The sequence below is a fragment of the Haemaphysalis longicornis genome, unplaced genomic scaffold, assembly GCF_048455015.1.
Source record: "Haemaphysalis longicornis isolate Haplotype H1 unplaced genomic scaffold, Haemaphysalis longicornis Haplotype H1 scaffold_12, whole genome shotgun sequence".
Classification (NCBI taxonomy): domain Eukaryota; kingdom Metazoa; phylum Arthropoda; class Arachnida; order Ixodida; family Ixodidae; genus Haemaphysalis; species Haemaphysalis longicornis.
In genome coordinates, this window is record NW_027526225.1 from 42,023,694 (window position 1) to 42,040,116 (window position 16,423).

The window sequence follows — 16,423 nt, forward strand, 5'->3', positions numbered from 1 at the left end:
ATGCCCGCCGCGCACGGTAAGAATAGATACGGTGCACAAAAAAAATTACACAATGACCTAGCAACGGAACAGGATGTACGGGGAGAGAGAGCAAAAGCTTTATTGGACACTGAAGAGGTCAGCCCCACACGCAGCGGGGCTTGCTACTTCAGATGGAGGTGAACGTAGTGAGGCGAACAAAAGAGAGGAAAAGGGGGGCGAAGTACGCAGCAACAATGAAAAATAGAGAGAAGAAAATAGGATCAGTTCCGAACGTGGAAAAAATTTACAGCACTGGGAGAAAAAAATTTGGGGATCTCAAGGTTAAACAACCTCGATTAATCCCGCAACAAACAAAAAGTTAAGAGAGCCTTTGTCTCTCGCGTCGCGTGAGCCTGACTTTGCCACGGCACAAGAATGTGATGCAGCTCAAAGTATTTCCGCGTAGCAGTCGCACAAAAAGTTTTTATGCTGTTTCGCGATGCGTTCTATGCTGCCGACAGCAGCACAAGACGTGTCCTTATGTCTTCCCTCACAGAGCACACAAAGCCGAATGAAGACTCCGCCCAGCCTATTTAAAAAGAAACCTACCAGTGAAGGCAACGTTCAGGCGTAGTCGGAGAAGGACATCCTCTGTTTGCTTTTGTATGCCTCGCGGAAACTGAAATTGCACTGAGGGTCGATCACGTGCAGAAAGAAGGGTATCCAAAGAGGATCCTGCCAAGCTGGCAACTGCAGTTTCCGCCCAGAGTGTTAACAGCCGTACCAGCGTCTTGCCTGGAATACGGGGTTCCAATAGATACAAACCGATGGCACGCCTCTTTCACTGCTGCGTCAGATGCAACGTTCCCCTGGATGCTGGAGTCACCTGATATCAATTGAAGCGAGATGCAGTGCCCGCATCGTAGTCCGAGTGTGTGCAGTGCGTGTAGATCGCACACAAGTTGGCTGCAGCGGTGGGATGGCTTCATCAGTGTTTGCACCGCAGGCCGCGGGTCGGTAAAAATCACCCATTGCCGAGCGAGAGTACAGGTGATGGGAAGGAGGGTCAGCCTTATAGCAGTCAACTTAGTGAAGTTGGATGAAGTCTTGTAACTGATTTGCTCTTTCACAGTTAGTCCCACCGACGGAATCCACACTGCAATAGCTTACGAGTCAGACCTCATGGACCCGTCTGTAAAGACGTCAACACGGCCAAGCGTGAAGTATCGCAAGGCTGGCTCAGGCAGAGATGATTTCATGCATATGCCTGGTATGATGAGTCATATATACGATGTTGCAACTTTCCATGGCGAAAAGGCACGCTTGCTTGGGCGTTCGAAACTGGCCGTTAGGAGGCTCCGCACATGAGAGGAAGACACCTGCGCTAGAGGATTGTCAGCACACCGGATTACGTGACAGATGCTGGTGCGAAGGAAATCTTGAGCTTGGAGTGTCTGGGCTGACATAGACCTTTCTTTTCACACAGTTCCATACACGGATGTCCACCTTAGACGGCCCAGACAGATGCGCAGTACTTGAGCCTGTGCACACTGTAGCCCTCTGAAGTTTTTCTTAAACAAACCAATCAGCGCTGGGAGACTGTACCGCAGAAGGCCAAGAATCAGCGCCTTATAAAGTCGCCATACTAAAGGCACTGAGCAGCCCCATGTTTTTCCTGTCAGCATCTGGAGTTGGACATAAGTGCAGGCTTTCCCTAAGGTGACGGATATGGGAGGCCCAAGATAGTGACCGATGTAATGTAACTCCAAGAAATGTAGGGTTGTGAACGTACGATATTTGTGTCATTTATGATCAGAGGATAGTGGCATACATCACGCCTTGTGAAGGCAAATGCGGCAGACTTTTCGGGGGAAATTAGCAATCCTCAGGTAGTAAGGTACTTTTGAATTGCAAGAAGAGCTTTCTGCAGTTTGGATCGTACGCAACTCCGGTTTTTGCCAGAAGCCCAGACACAAATGTCATCAGCATACAGAGACATGTTGACATATTGTGGTAGTACTTTTGTGATGCGGATGGGGCAGATGCTAATCAGGACAGGACTTAGAACTCCACCTTGAGGGACGCCCTGTGTAATCTCATGCCCCCTTGTGTCGCCTTCATTGGTGGTCATATACGCATACCGATTCTCCAAGTAGTCACAGAGCCAAGAGCGCATCCGTGCGCGTAGCACTACAGACGTCATTTTCCTTCGAATAGCTTCATGAGAAACGCTGTCAAAAGCCGCCTTGACGTCTAGAAAGACACCTACTGTGGTATTTTTTGCAGCCTGTTGCATATCGAATATCCCTCACCATAGCAATGACGTTGTCGTTGTTACTGCTTCCTTCTCTGAACCCTGAAGTATCTGGGGGACAAACTTCTTGTTCCTAAAGATCGCACACGAGTCACTGCAGCACCATTTTCTCTATTACCTTCCCTATTCAGTTTAATAAGCAATAGGCGGGAAGAGTTCCTGTCGGTAGGTGGTTTTGCTGGTTTCAGGACCGCTACTAGGCGGCTAACTTTCAGCTTCCTTCAACGCGGCCTGTCTGTCACGAATCGTAGAAGGTAAGCAGTTGCCGGAGGGCATTACCGCCGAGATGTCGCAAAGATGAGTGTGTAATGCCATCGGCGCCTGACGAAGAAGGCAGGTTAACGGAGGTTAACACTGACTAGCTCGTGCACACTGAATAATACACCCATGAGCGAAGCATTCGTAGTGGCGAGCCAATAAGTCAGGTACTCTGAAATTACTGCAGAGCTCCAGGGAGCTCTAAACTTGGCGCAAAATTCGTCAGCTACGTTCAGTTCACTGACGCCACGCTGGAGAGCTATGGATGAGAATGGATGAGCTTGACTCGGCGTAGCACTTAAGCTGCGGAAAACTTGCCAAATGCGAGTCAGCGGTTTGCGGGGTTCCAGCCTGGCCCAACATTGTCTCTAACGCTGTCTTGCGAGCTTATTCAAGTGCCTCTGCATGCGCTTCTGGGCGTGCCTTGAAGCTAGAATGTCATCTTGTGAGGGCCTTTTTACCGCACGGCGCTCTGCTCTCAAGAGAATGGCGTTAAGGCGTTCATACTCTCCGCCCACTGGTGCCCAAGCCTTTGGCACCACCTTCCGCCGTGTTGACTGGGACAAGGCCTGCCTGTAGCTTCCGCCAGCACTTCGTTCGTAGACAATGCGTCATCATTATCCTCGAGCATGTCTCGGGGGGTCGTCCAGTTTGCAATATACAGTGGCCGCTTAGTTGTACCTCCATGAACTCCATCAATCGTGGTGTACGTTGGGATGGGGTCGCTGCCGAAGCTTTCAATGTCTGGATACCAGGATGCGACAAGCAGCAGAGCAGTGGACACCATAGTGAAATTCAATACGCTTGAAGCCCAGCCTCGAAAGAACATGGGACAACCACTGTTGAGCTATACTAGTCCTGGCTTGGCTGTCCACATCAAGCAGACGGTTTCCTGTTGGTGTCGTCTTAACGCTGCCCCAAGCTGGATGGTGCGCGTTGAAATCCCCCGTAAGCAAGTGCGGCGGCGGTGTATTGTACAAGAGAGCTTGCAGGCGCTTAACTTTGAACTTTACCTTAGCTCCGTCCTAGCACCTTTCACGTCTCCTATGACTCGTGCTGTTCTTACTTTACTTGACACCATTACCCCCCTCCTTCGAAACTGGCTGTAACTTCTACAGGGAGTGCTACCACGGTGCCTATGCAAACCCTTCTGAATCAAGCAACAGTGTTACAGTAAAATGCCTGCGAACTATCATCCCGGTTGTCTGACTTTAGGCAACTCATCAGTAAGCACAGGTTCCCAGTCGTCGGCATTTCAAAATCCAGACAGCGTCGGGATGCCAGTCTTTCGGGGCACTCTCTGTATAGGTCTTTGACGAGCTCAGAAAGCAGCAAAGTGCTCCTTCCAATTCGTAAAGACCTAACTTTTCTAGTGCATGATGTGGAGCCAGATGACTCGAATGAGGATGCCGCGGCAACGGTGAAGCACAATCAGGTGGCTTCCACTATAATCACAGCATACATTTCCCTTAACGATGCAGAGAAGTACTGTACGTGGCCTGCACCCGCAAGCACCAAGGAAGATCCCGCACAGCTCAGGGCAATGCGGTTTCAAAAGAAAAGAGAAATGTAGGCAAAGGGGTAATCACTAGAACAGACGTCAGCTATGGAGGGATACAAACAGGTACCACAGGAAGACCACAATTTGGGCGCGCCCTTCTTAACGAATGGTGAGAGAAATAGCTAGAGAACACAACTCATAAAGGGTTAAATGTTGCAAAGTGGGGGGGTGGAGGGTGGGAAGCGGCCTTCATCCCAAAGAGACACCGCATTGTAAAGCCGGATTAGGCTAAAAAATATGGTGTGCTTCTTGACGACACCCGAATGAATTACTGGAGAATGGAGGAGTGAGACGTTTTTGTGGAATTGAGTTTGTGCGAATTCTGATGGGAAACTTAAGAGCAGGAATAATGAACAAGGTGATAAAGATTATGAGGTCACCAATATTCATTGAGAGGTAAGCAAGTTATAATTCCGTACGTTTTATTGATACGAAGTGACGCTTACCTAAGCTTATGAATGAGGTAAGAATCCCGAACTTCGTGGTCTTGGTGGATTTCAAAAGAGCATTCTATAATTGTGGCTATAAGATGTTCAAATTGGGTGGTCACGTTTCAAACCAATCCCAAATCCACCGTTCTAGACCAACCGTGCTTATTCACTGCTGTTCTTTCCACTTTTTTTAAACCCCCGTGTGCAAAACGACCGTGCACACTGCACCCTTTCTCTTCTCTCGCGAACGCCAGCGCAGAGAACAGGGAACGTTGTAGATGGGGGAGGGCCCTCGCCCGGACCTAAATAACGGCACTGCTCTGAAGAATCGCCCGGTGTTGAGAGGGTCGGTTAAAGGGAGGAGACAGTATGTACTGGGGGTCATGGTTAGAGAATAAGAGAGTGGTAACAGGGCTGGTGCACGGCTACTATGTGAAGGGGATTGTGGAGATATCAGATCCACGCACGCCCCAGCCAATTCATTGCTTGAAGCCTTAGTCACGAGCATTTATTTTTGGGTAAATAACGTCCATGAAATCAATTTTTCCAGAACAGTAAATATGAAAGTGACCAAGAAACTTTAAATTTACGTTATGGGCTTAACACCAGAGCATTGAAAAAATTATTTCTAGAACCTGATTGAAATAATTTTAACGCCCACAATATTCTGATTGCAGCTAACTTTTAAAACATCGTTCGGATCACCAGTATTTCTGGAGATGTAATTCCTAGCCTTTCTGCCTTTTGAATTTTTTTGGTAAAATCTAACTCGCACTGCAGCAAAAATATAAAAGCACAAAAATATACAGAGATATCTGTTAAAACAGTGCAGCCAAGAGCGTTCAACACCATTGGACAACGAGGACAGAGAAAACAAAGAAAAAACGGAAATAGGCGAAACCATAAAAAAACGAACCTCGTATAAAACCAGTCGAAGGGGTAAAAAAAACATTGCGATAAGCAGAACTGCTCAGTAATGTAAAAATATACAAAACATATATTCTTTAACAAATTCACGGCAATTGAAGTAATGCTGTGTTCTGTGTGTTACAGCGTTATCAGCTTCAATATCCCGTAAAAAAAGTGCTGCTTTGGCAAGTTTTTCGGATTCATATTATAAAGACGGAATATAGAAGAAACGTGCAAACTCAAAAACGAACGGCTATAAATAAAAATTCATCCATCCACAAAAACAGCCTGTAGTCTTAACCGCCCCTATCCCGCTTTCTTACAGCACTCCCCCTCCGTCGTTTTCTCTTTTACTCAGTACAACAGAGGGGCAGCTCTGCTCACCAAGAACGTCACGCTTGCCCCCACCCCCCTCCTTTCGACCTAACGCCCTCCACTTCCAAACAAGATTACTAAGAGCGCGCTCACCCAGGCGGCTCCCCTGGAGGGGGCCATCCCAAGGATGCTTCTATATAGAGCGAACTGGCATTCAAGGAAAGGGAGAGGGGGAGTTCCTGCGTGGGGCGAGTGGCACGCGAGGAATTCGGAACAGTGGTTTCGGTACGGGAGAATGGCCCTCGGTGGGAGCGTGCTACTACCGTTCAAATGCATGACGGGCCGTTCGCATGTCTTGACAGAACCGAATAAGGACAACTATTTCATCACAGCGGTGATTATTTTACCGCATACGAAAGGGCGCTTCAGTTTGGCCGATTTACTGTTGCCTGCAAATAGTCAACTTAAGAAGGTATGCTATAATCGCGGAGTCACAGCTTAAGTTCCCTTTAGTACAGTAAGTCTGAAGCCGTGCTGGTGGCACGCTCTGTGGGCATACTTTACATCGAGGTTTATTACACGGCATGCGACCAGTAGTTTCCGGTCGGGTGATACGACAGTTAGAACGAAAGCCTTCTGAATCCTTATTACACCGGAAGACAACGTGGGGTGGTTCGAGAAATATAATTTTCAAGCGCTCACTTACAATTAGGACATTGTGATGTTTTCTTAGTACGGTTGGCACTCTTGGAGCGTAGGATGAGTGGGTTAAAACTAAGTTTGCGGATGAACGTTCGGAGCTTTTATTTTAATATTTCGTAGCGGTATAATTGGTTGGCTTGCACAGTGGCGTCATCACTTGTTCCGGGTATTCTTTATTTAAGAATGTTTTGTTAAGGTCTCGAGAGTTTCAGTCAAAATCGGGTCGGTTAGTGAAAATTCTCCTGGAACGGCGGGCTTGACTAAGGTACTGATGTCTTGGAGTGTCTGACATGGCTATTTTTGAAGTGCAAATGCTGCCGCGCGTGAGTCGGTTTTCTACGTAGCTTCGTTTAAAATCTACCTTGCGAAGTAGTAATGGTAACGCCCAGAAAGTTTACATTGTGTTTCGAGTAGGAATGAGGAAGAGAAATGCTAGGATGTGGTAGGTTAAATGCCTCAATGGAGGTGAGGAGCTTCGCGTTACCATGCTGCCAGATGATGAACGTGTCGTCAATATTGCTTTCATAGTACAGTGGCTTTAAATTATGAGTGTCAAGAAAGTTTGATTCGAGATGAGCCGTAAAGATATTGGCGTAGTCGGGTCCAATACGAGTTTGGAACCTCAATGGGAACTCGAATTGCACCCAACCTGCTAACGTTCGCCTAAAAACTGTACCTCTTTCTTTTTATTTCAAGTTATATAGTTTACTTTAGGGCGCTGTATTCTCATGTAGTCATTCCTATTTGCGCGCAAGTTATCATATTTGACGCCGTGTTTTGTCAAGGTTGACTGTCAGACCGACACCGAAATACCCTGTAGCAGCTTATGAGTATAACGTAGCAATTATTGTACCTTTCAGAGAGCTGAATTCGTAACAACTTGTGATTACCACAAATTTAGGCTGAATGTAAAATGCCTACCTTTTAAAGAACTTAGCTTGCTCAATCGCCCTGGTGTCTGTTTTCAAGAGGGGATAATTACCGCTGTTCGAGGAGATTGAAAACCAGGGATTATGAGGCCTCTATCGACTAAATAGAGGGATTGGTCGCTGCAAGAAGAAATATAATGGCGGGAGCAGGAAAAAGTTGCACCTCGGAGGCTCGGACATATTCCTCGGTCAAGTACGCTTTGCGGAATTTTTTCATACCAAGCTGGTAACGTGTCTTGTATGTTCCGTTGCTTAATGGAATAGTTGCTGTATGCATAACTTTCTATAAGTACGAAGGCCTCGCAGTAATATTTTGCGACGAAGAAGTGAACATTAATCCTTTTACTGTGTGCCGCCGTCTTAAGTTCTTCGGCTAGTTTATGTACGGGTGTTATGAGATATTAGGGTAGACTTTTTGAACTTTACCATCCGAGTTATTGTACAACACTTCACATAAACTGACAGCGGTCATTATAATCAGCCACACATGTGGTATAAAGCTCTCATAATTTAGAGCTGGAAGGCGGAAATGTCAGCGTTATTTGTCTCGGACACAACTGCACACAATCTAGCAATAAGGTAGCCAACTGGGCGAGTTGGAGTGCGTTCATAATGGTGAGCGCAGACGAAAACCGGACAAAAAGAGTAGGCTAGACAGCGCTTGTGTGGTCCCTATTCTTGTTTTTCCGGTTTTCGTCTGCGCCGACCATTATGAACATAATCTAGCGCGGATGATGACGGTAACAATAACCGATTGGCTATGGTGGGTTCATTGCCAGATAAAACATTAATGGTTAAAGTTTGTTGAGTAGGAGAAGGAGGATAAACATCTTTATTGTGTAGCACATTTGTTGGGAGTCCTCAGGAGGTGGAGTCCTCAGTCCAGGACTCGGTATGATTTGGCAACCGCTACAGCCCGCTCCACCAGACGAAGCTTGTCGGGCAGGCAATAGCTGGACAGGGCGCGCCCCCAGAGCACGCGAGAGTTGTGCGGATTCGGTTTGGGCAGAAGATGAGAGGGGCATCCTCCACCAGGTGTAAAAGAGGAGGAGAAGAAATAAACGCCGCTATGAAGAAGTTCGCCTTGGGGAAGAGTCCTTATTCCAGGGCCCCTTGAGACCGTCCAGCTTCTTGGGCTCTCTTCACCAGCCAAAGCTGGTCATCAGGGTCCGAACTGGATAGTGCTCTCTCCCAGTGCTCAGGGGTAAAAAAGGGCAGGGGGGTAGGTTAGGGTTTTTATCGAAGCATCACACAATTTGGTAAAGCATGCCCGGAGCCTCACAGAAGCGGCATTGCGAGTAGTACAGGGTGGGGGGCCGAATGTGGGCTGCATTTGGGTGGGGAAAGGTATGGTGTGGATACCTCGAAGGTGGCGTTCTTGTTTTTTGTGAGGTTTTTGTGTGGAGGAGGGTAAATCGTTCACTGCAGGCGGTAGTGCTGCGTGATTTCCTTGTAGGTCAAGAGAGGACAGTCACGCCACTCCTCGCCGAACTCCTTACTATCCCGGTCTGTCAGATCGCGGGCATGCTGATGGGCACCTTCGTTTCCAGGCACGTCGGCATGGGCAGTCGGCTCCAAAGAAGTTGCAGCTAGGGTACGTAATTTGTTAGGAGTATCGGCAGACTCTTTTTGTACGGTGGAAGGGTCCGTCAGGCCAGGCGTAGATGTTTGGTCATTTCCGTGTATGCCAGCACGTGAGTATATCTCTCCCGTGCGGCGGCTTCACTCATCGTGCGGCGTGTCCTTTTTCGCGCAAGGTCGTGGGCCGTCTCGTTCCTTGTCACTCCCAAATGGGCTGGAGTCCACACGATCTGGATCTGCCGCTGTGGGGGGTCGCGGAGTAGCATTGCGCGGGCCGCAGCGTGTACCGTTTCGGCCTGAAAGTGCCGGCAGGCCTGTTGACTATGCCTCACTACAGTAGTAGCCTGGGTAGAGGAGATGCCAACCTCGATGGCCATCTCTTCAGCTTTAGCTGGAGAGCGTGTTTTGGTAGAGACAGTGATAGTCGGTTCTCCTTGAGCGGCGCTTACTTCCAGGGAGAACGCTGGGCAAGAGGGGTATGACGCTTTGGTTGTGAAGACTGCATCATCATCTTGGCTATACTGCCGTAAGATGGCCTGAGGGCGAGTCTTACGTCGTACACTGTGGTGTTCAGGGTGCATATTACGCGGTAAGGGTCAGACTTCAAGGAGTTCTTGAGTAAGTCGGGAGAGGGGCTCTAAAGGTGGGCACTTGTAGCCTGGTGTATCTATTCCCATTTCTCACAGGACATGGCGGCCAGCTTTGGTGAGGTAGAACGGTTGGTATTGCTGTCGCAGATGTCCTCCATCTAGCTCAGATGACTTATTATGGATGCCGAGTTCAAGGAGGAGCGAGGTGGATGTATTTGGGGGAAGGCACAGTGCGCACTTGTATGATCTTCATATGATTCTATTCATGCATTCTTTTTCGTGCATATTCAGCAGAGCTTATGGGACTGCGTAAGTTATGCGGCAAATAACGAAGGCCTGCACAAGACGCAGCGCCTCATGCTCCTCAAAGCCGCGCCCCTTCGTGATTTTCCTGCGCAGCATATGGGACACCTGGTCCGTAGTGTGTTTTAGGCGAGCTACGAGGGTGGAGTTTAGTCTTGCTTGAAGGCCATTCCAAAGATCTTGAAGTGAGGTGTGGGGCGAAACCTATGGCTCTCTAGGTGTATCTCGACCGGTGAGGGTGGGTGCCGCTTGGGTCTCCCTGATTGAACCACAAGGAGTTCCGACTTTTCAGGGCACAAGAGAGTCCGTAGTATTTGGCGTACTCAGTGACCACATCGGCCGCTTCTTGAAGGCGACGTTCCAGATGCCCCCATGAGCTTGTGCCTGTCCAGACTGTCACATCGTGGGCATAGATGCCATGCGCAATGTTTCGGAAAGCCGCAAGGCGTTGTGGCAGTTTGACTAGGTTGATATTAAAGAGGATTGGCAAGAGTACTGCTCCTTGTGGAGTGCCTCTGCTCGCCAGCGTGATGGGGTGGACCTTGCTTCACCGACGCGGATCACCGCTTGCCTGTTTGTGGGAAGTTTCGCGCGTATGCGTACGTGCGTTTCCCGCAACGCAGCTATCGAAGGTGGGCCAAAATGGCTGAGTGTAACACATTGTCAAATACCCTCTTCGAGAACTTTAATGCCAGCATCGCGGCGAAAAATATCGGGTGGCCGGGGTGATGACCTGTTCTTTGCAATAGAGGATCTCCTGGGTGGCGAGGTGGGGAAGGAAGCCAAACATAGAGGCGGCATGAGATCCCGATCGTCTATGTGACGCTTTCCGCGAGCAAGGACGATATGCGCTATAAGTTTTCTGACACAGGATGGTAATATATGTCGAACGTCGTCAATGGAGGGGGCTTGTACGGCTTGGATATGAGGTGAACGTTGGCGACGTTGCATTCGGCCGGGATCTTGCCCTCCAGCCACACTCTATTGAGGCACGCAGTGATGGACACAAGGGAGTCGTCATCGAGGTTGGCTAGAAGCCTTTTGGAAATTTCATCGGGACCCGACGCCGGGTTTTTACGTAGGAGAGCAAGTGCCGCTCGTACGTTCGAGATGAGGATGCGTTGATGCAGTGTTGGGTTTGGCTCGCCACCGTAGTCTATGTGGCGCTGTTGAGGTCCGAGTGAGAATTTGATCTCGAGGTTCGTCAGAAGTGGGTGAATAGAGTGCTTGTGCCGGAGAGACAGTGACGTTGTCTTCGAGTTAGAGGGGTCCAGGAGGTAATGAAGGATTTTCCAGGTTTTTGACGTGCTCACATGGTTGCCCATGGTGTCACAAAGAGAGAGACAAGTCTCATGGCCAAGTTCAGGTAGGTATTTTGCTGCCTTTTCAGCTAGATGTGCAATGCGGATGCGGAGTTCTTTATTGCCCCGTACCTTTCCCACACCTTTCGCAGGCTCCGCCTCGCTTCCCATATGTGTAGAAGGTTTGTGTCCAGACATATATTGTCGATATTTGTATGTAATTTAGTAATACCGGTAGCCTGGTCCTGCATAAGTTATCCATGCGGAATATTGGTCTTCCTCTATCGGATCTGTGATGTCCTCTGCCGCGATGACCTCATTTTCCTACAACCATCCCGCACAATGGGATGTGCCTGCTTGAGAGCAGGCACGTCCTATTGTGCGGACTAGGTCAGGGTTTGAAATGACTCATTAAATATTAACATGATCACTGCCCAGTGCCTGCTGCGTATTTCGCTATACGCACGTCACCTGCTTTTTGCTCAGGGAGAGGCTTGGCGTTGTATCACGACAGGTGCTTGTGCCGGAGCGAGTTCGTATTTTGAGATCGTTCAGCCTAACCCACGCTTTCTCGTCTATGTGCTTGTGAAGGTAGTTGTCCCTTGGATTAGTGAAACTGTAACCGCAAAATCGGTGCGCCGCATTGAAGTCTACACTGACGATGAACTGATGCCTGCCGGCTTTCTTTCCGAGCCCCTTCTAGCATGTCATTTAAGGCCTTTGGGGAAATTGGGTCTGTGGTATTCATCTAGATGGAAGATGGGTAAGGAGGTCTTTGAGCCTTTGGTGGGCAGTAGTTCTAGGAGGATGACAGGGGATCCTGCGAGGGATAGGGGTGCTGTATACCGGTGGTTGACATCGGTACCAGCGTGCGGGGGCGTTTCTTCAGTTGTAATATTATCACGAAGCCATACTGGATAAGTTCTCGTTTTTTGCGGAACCTGCGGCAGTTCAATGGACAAACTACTATTTCGCCGCGGTTCCGTTTATCCTTATTAGGAGGACCCATCTTTTTCCACGGCATCTGATGTAGGAGGAAGGCAGGTAGTGACGCGGGTGCACTAACTGGAAGACGCTTCAATTCTCGTGATTCGTTCCTCTAAACTGCCATGCATATTTTCGATGTCTTACATGGTCTGATTGAGTTGCTCCGTAATCATGTGCTGCTAGGATGCCTGCTGCTGCAGATAAAACCTCATACCCACCACTTTTTCTCGAGTGATAAATGGCGTAGAGTTTTCTGGCGCTGTCTGGACCAACGGGGGGGGGGGGTAAGGGTTGTGGGAACAGGGGGGTGCACCACCGTCTGTTGGAAGGAAAGTGCGGGGGCGCTTGATAGTGGGATAAAGCTGTTGCGGGGAAGGGGGAGGTGTGTTGGCTGTTTTCGTTTGTTAACAAGGCCTGCATTTCTGTGAGCTCCTGTATTAGAGCCGCGTTTTCAGCTTGCAGTCATGTTATAATTGCACAATATTTATCCTCAGTCCTGGAGGCTGCTATTCCTTCCCAGCTCTCCTTGGGGGGTCTACCTGGCATGGTTCTTTGTGCCCTGTACCCGTGTTGACTGAGCAGCTTGTCGAGGGTTGGTCCCTGGGTTGCTTGCACGGCGTCCCTGGCGTCGTACCTCGATCGCGTGCCTGCCTAGGCTGGCGTTCCCTGTGCTTGAAAGCACCCTGATTACCGAATGCCCGAGTAGTGGCCCGTTACCCTGGCCTCGGCTCGGTCTTGAGCCCGAACAAAGAGGTTCCCGGTGGCGCTGAGAGCAAGGATAGGAGGAGTGCGACCGACAGGGCTCGTTGGATGTGGACTTGTTTGCGGTTTTCCTGGCTTTATACACGGTGGGCAGGTACAGCTTGGGCATTCTTTAGATGCGGTTGTGTGCGGTTCTCTGCAAAACCCACACCGCATTGTGCACATGAGCTGAGTCTCGTTGAGGGAGGCACCGTATGCCGTGACCTTGGGTGTGGCGGGAGGCGAGGGGCAAACGTCGACTGGATAGCCCGCTTGATGACACAGGGTGCAAAAGGCGACTGTGTGGCGATAGGGGTAGCTTCGGAGGGGGCTCGAATGACATAAACGTAGGACTGTACTTGCTGGCCTCCAAACTTAATGACGAAGGCTTTGGACTCTCCGATGCGACGAGCGCTGAGCACCTCGTCTTGACGTACTCTTGACGTACTCTTCTGGATGTTCTTGTGCGATGTTGTGTATGATGCCACGGCAAGAGTTGCCCGGAGCGATCAGGTAAACGTATACTTCGTGTCTGTTTTCCGAAGACGACAATCTTATGGTGCCTCTCGAGTGCTCGCCCCGCTGCTGGAGAGTGTGTGCTGACCACTATGACGTTCTGGTCCGCGCTAACGCGGAGCTGGCAAGGTGCTGGTAAAGTTGGGAACACCATCACCCGAGCGACTGACGCAATGAGAGAAATCTTGTCTGCACGAGAAAGCTGTAGGCGTTTCTTCGGCGGATGCCTATTTTAAAGTCGACCGTGGGTAGAAGTGGTTGGCTGGGTTAACGGGTTAATGGCTGGTTGGCTGGGTTAACGGGTTGGCTGGGTTAACGGGTTAATGGCGGAGTGCTGGTTTCAGCGGTGATTCGGGAGCAGGCTTGGACGGTGGCGGAGTACGTTGTCGGAGCGAGCGGCGTACTACTTCAACCCATGGGCTGGAGAGTTATTCATGGGTTTCCGTGGTGGCCGGGGATGTGATGTCTGTGTCATTAGCTTCTATAATTTTATCAGTGGGGTTTCAAGGAGGTCACACGCTTGCAACTGGATTGTCGGTGGGAGTGCACGCTGACGCGATGCTTGCCGGCAAAGAATCCGGCGGTTCGGTTGCTTCCCTAGCGAGGAGTTAGGCTTAGCGCCTGTCCTCTTGTAGATGCTTGTAAAATTGCGAATTTAGGATTCACAGGGATGTGGATGCATGGAATACTTGTGATGCTAGTGACGTTAGGAAGAACGCTCGGTAGTCAGCTGCAGTCTCTGGGGTAATTTTTTAATAAAACTGAACGATTTGAATGGAGCCAGCGTGACACTCATTCGAATACCCCGAGCGGTTACATGCCGAAGTTTGTCGCCCGCGCACTTCTGAAAGAAAATCAAGTTCTTCCGTTTCTGCGGTGCAACGGAAATCTAGCCTGCAACCAAGAGGCTTTTCCGCTCAATTTAATCCGATCGCCACACGATTTATTCCAGGCACGAGCCAATTTAATCTAAGCGCCATCTAATTCTATCCAGACGCCATGGAATTTAATCCACATGCGAGCTAATTTAGTCCAAGTGCCAACCACTTTATTCACATCGCCAACCAAAGTAATCCAGCAATCACAAAGAATTTTCAGGCGAGTTTAGTGCGAAATTAGGCATAGATCTGCGGACTTTGTGGGGCGTGGTTTGGTGAAAACGTGGTGTTTCTTGAGCCATTATGTGCAAGATACGTGATGCGAACAGCTAAACATACATTTACGAACACGCGCAGACCGTTGGTCCCGCGAGCTGCGACCTAAAAGCCTGCAAGAGCACCGTCGATAACACACGCCGTAAGTATTGTCTGCTTTTCGCGTAACAATGCATTCAGAAGCTCCTTTGAAAAAAACATATTTCTTAAATGCCCTTTACAGTCTGATTTTTTATTATTGAATGGTTTTCTGCAGCGCTAAGCGTTATTTCCATATTATATTGTCGTCTGCGAGATCGGGATAAGAAATATTACCTGCTCGCGACAGAAGTGTCGCCTGCTCGCGTGACAATACGCTGGCAAATCTGCTGCCGAAAAAATACGGGAGTAGATGATACTTCTGATGATCTCACAGACGATCAGCACACGGCACCAACGGATCGAAGAAGACCGCTCTCCTGCTCTGCGGGTGTTAATAAATGTGCATTAGGCTGCGCGCATATGATATTTTACACTTAATGGACAAAAAAGCACCACGTTTTAACCACACCACGCACACAAAGTCCGCGAAGCTGCGCATTCTTCTGATAGCTCCATTAATTTGGTTGGCGATGGGATTACACAGGTTGCACTTCGAGTAATTTCGCTCGCACCAGGATTAGTTACATGGCATCTGGATTAACTTACATGGAGCTTGTAATAAATTGGCTGGCGCCTGCACCAAACTGTATGGCGATTAGATTAAATCCAGTGGGAAAACCTGTAGTTTTAGTTCCGGGGAAAAGATTTAGATAAGTACGTGTTACTAAAAGCCTAAAATTATGCATACATTACATAGTCCTTAGAAAGGCGGCCACAATCTGGAAAATTGTATTTTTGCACTTGCTGTGGATGTGGCGCAATGTCACGCAAAGCCGCCCTTTGTTTTGTTTCATCTTATATCAAAACTTCTTATTTAAATAATCGATACTGCTATTTCCTCTGTTTCAGTCGCCCGCTACTGCTAAGCCCAGCGTCATTCTCAACATTTCACAAGTAAGTGTTTTTTTTCTTTTGATTTTCATATACTCAATAGGTTGTACGTCGGTGTCCACCTGTGGTGTATGAAGCGACGCTATTAGGGCGTCTCAGGCTGTGTTTTTCTTAGCCAGAATCTACGCTGGTATTGACGGTGCATAAAAAAAAAATACTGAACGCACAGATTTGGGCAGCATAACTGCGGGTTGTGAGGAAATTGCATTTGAAATTTTTAGGGAGTAGTGAGGGGGCAGTTTGCCGTTGAGAAAGCATAAGCCCAGCAATGGGAATTCATTGACATGGGAATTTTTCGAGGTTGAGGTTGAGGGTTATTTATTTGAACCAAAACAGATACATGTACACAGGGACCCAATATTGTTGTCAAAGGGTCCCAACCAAATAATACTACACTTTTAAAACAAGTTGGTACTGACAATTGCAGCAACAAAAAAAAGGATAAAAATGAAGAACAAAAATAATTGTATCACATGCAATTTTCAGACATAAGATGTTGCTTGACATGTGTTTTAAACAATATAAAAGAAGTAAGGGTTTGAGTTTTGCATTCAAACTATTTCAGTAAGTTGCTCCTGTGAATTCTAGTGTGTTTTTTCCGTGATTGGTACGAAGTTTAGGCAACAGAAGACGTTGTGGGATCGCATCAGTGGTTCGATGAGAAGGTTGCAAGCAAACTGTGTTTATATTTAATACTCTGTTGAAGAATTTGGAACATGAGTTGCGCTATGTTATACGTTACTAAATTATAAACATTAAGTACATCGAAAATTCAGACATATTCATTATTTTATTAATTGTACAACGTAAAAAAACTCTAAGTGCTCGTTTTTGTAAC

General features: G+C 48.3%; 1 long non-coding RNA gene across 1 annotated transcript in view; it reads left to right on the forward strand.

Moving 5' to 3' along the window:
• LOC144161931 (uncharacterized) overlaps window positions 1–16,423 on the forward strand; it is a 177,260-nt gene that overhangs the window by 26,496 nt on the left and 134,341 nt on the right. Inside the window, exon 2 of the long non-coding RNA XR_013320535.1 lies at window positions 15,544–15,588. This is a non-coding gene — a long non-coding RNA (uncharacterized LOC144161931). The remainder of the gene's footprint in view (window positions 1–15,543; window positions 15,589–16,423) is intronic.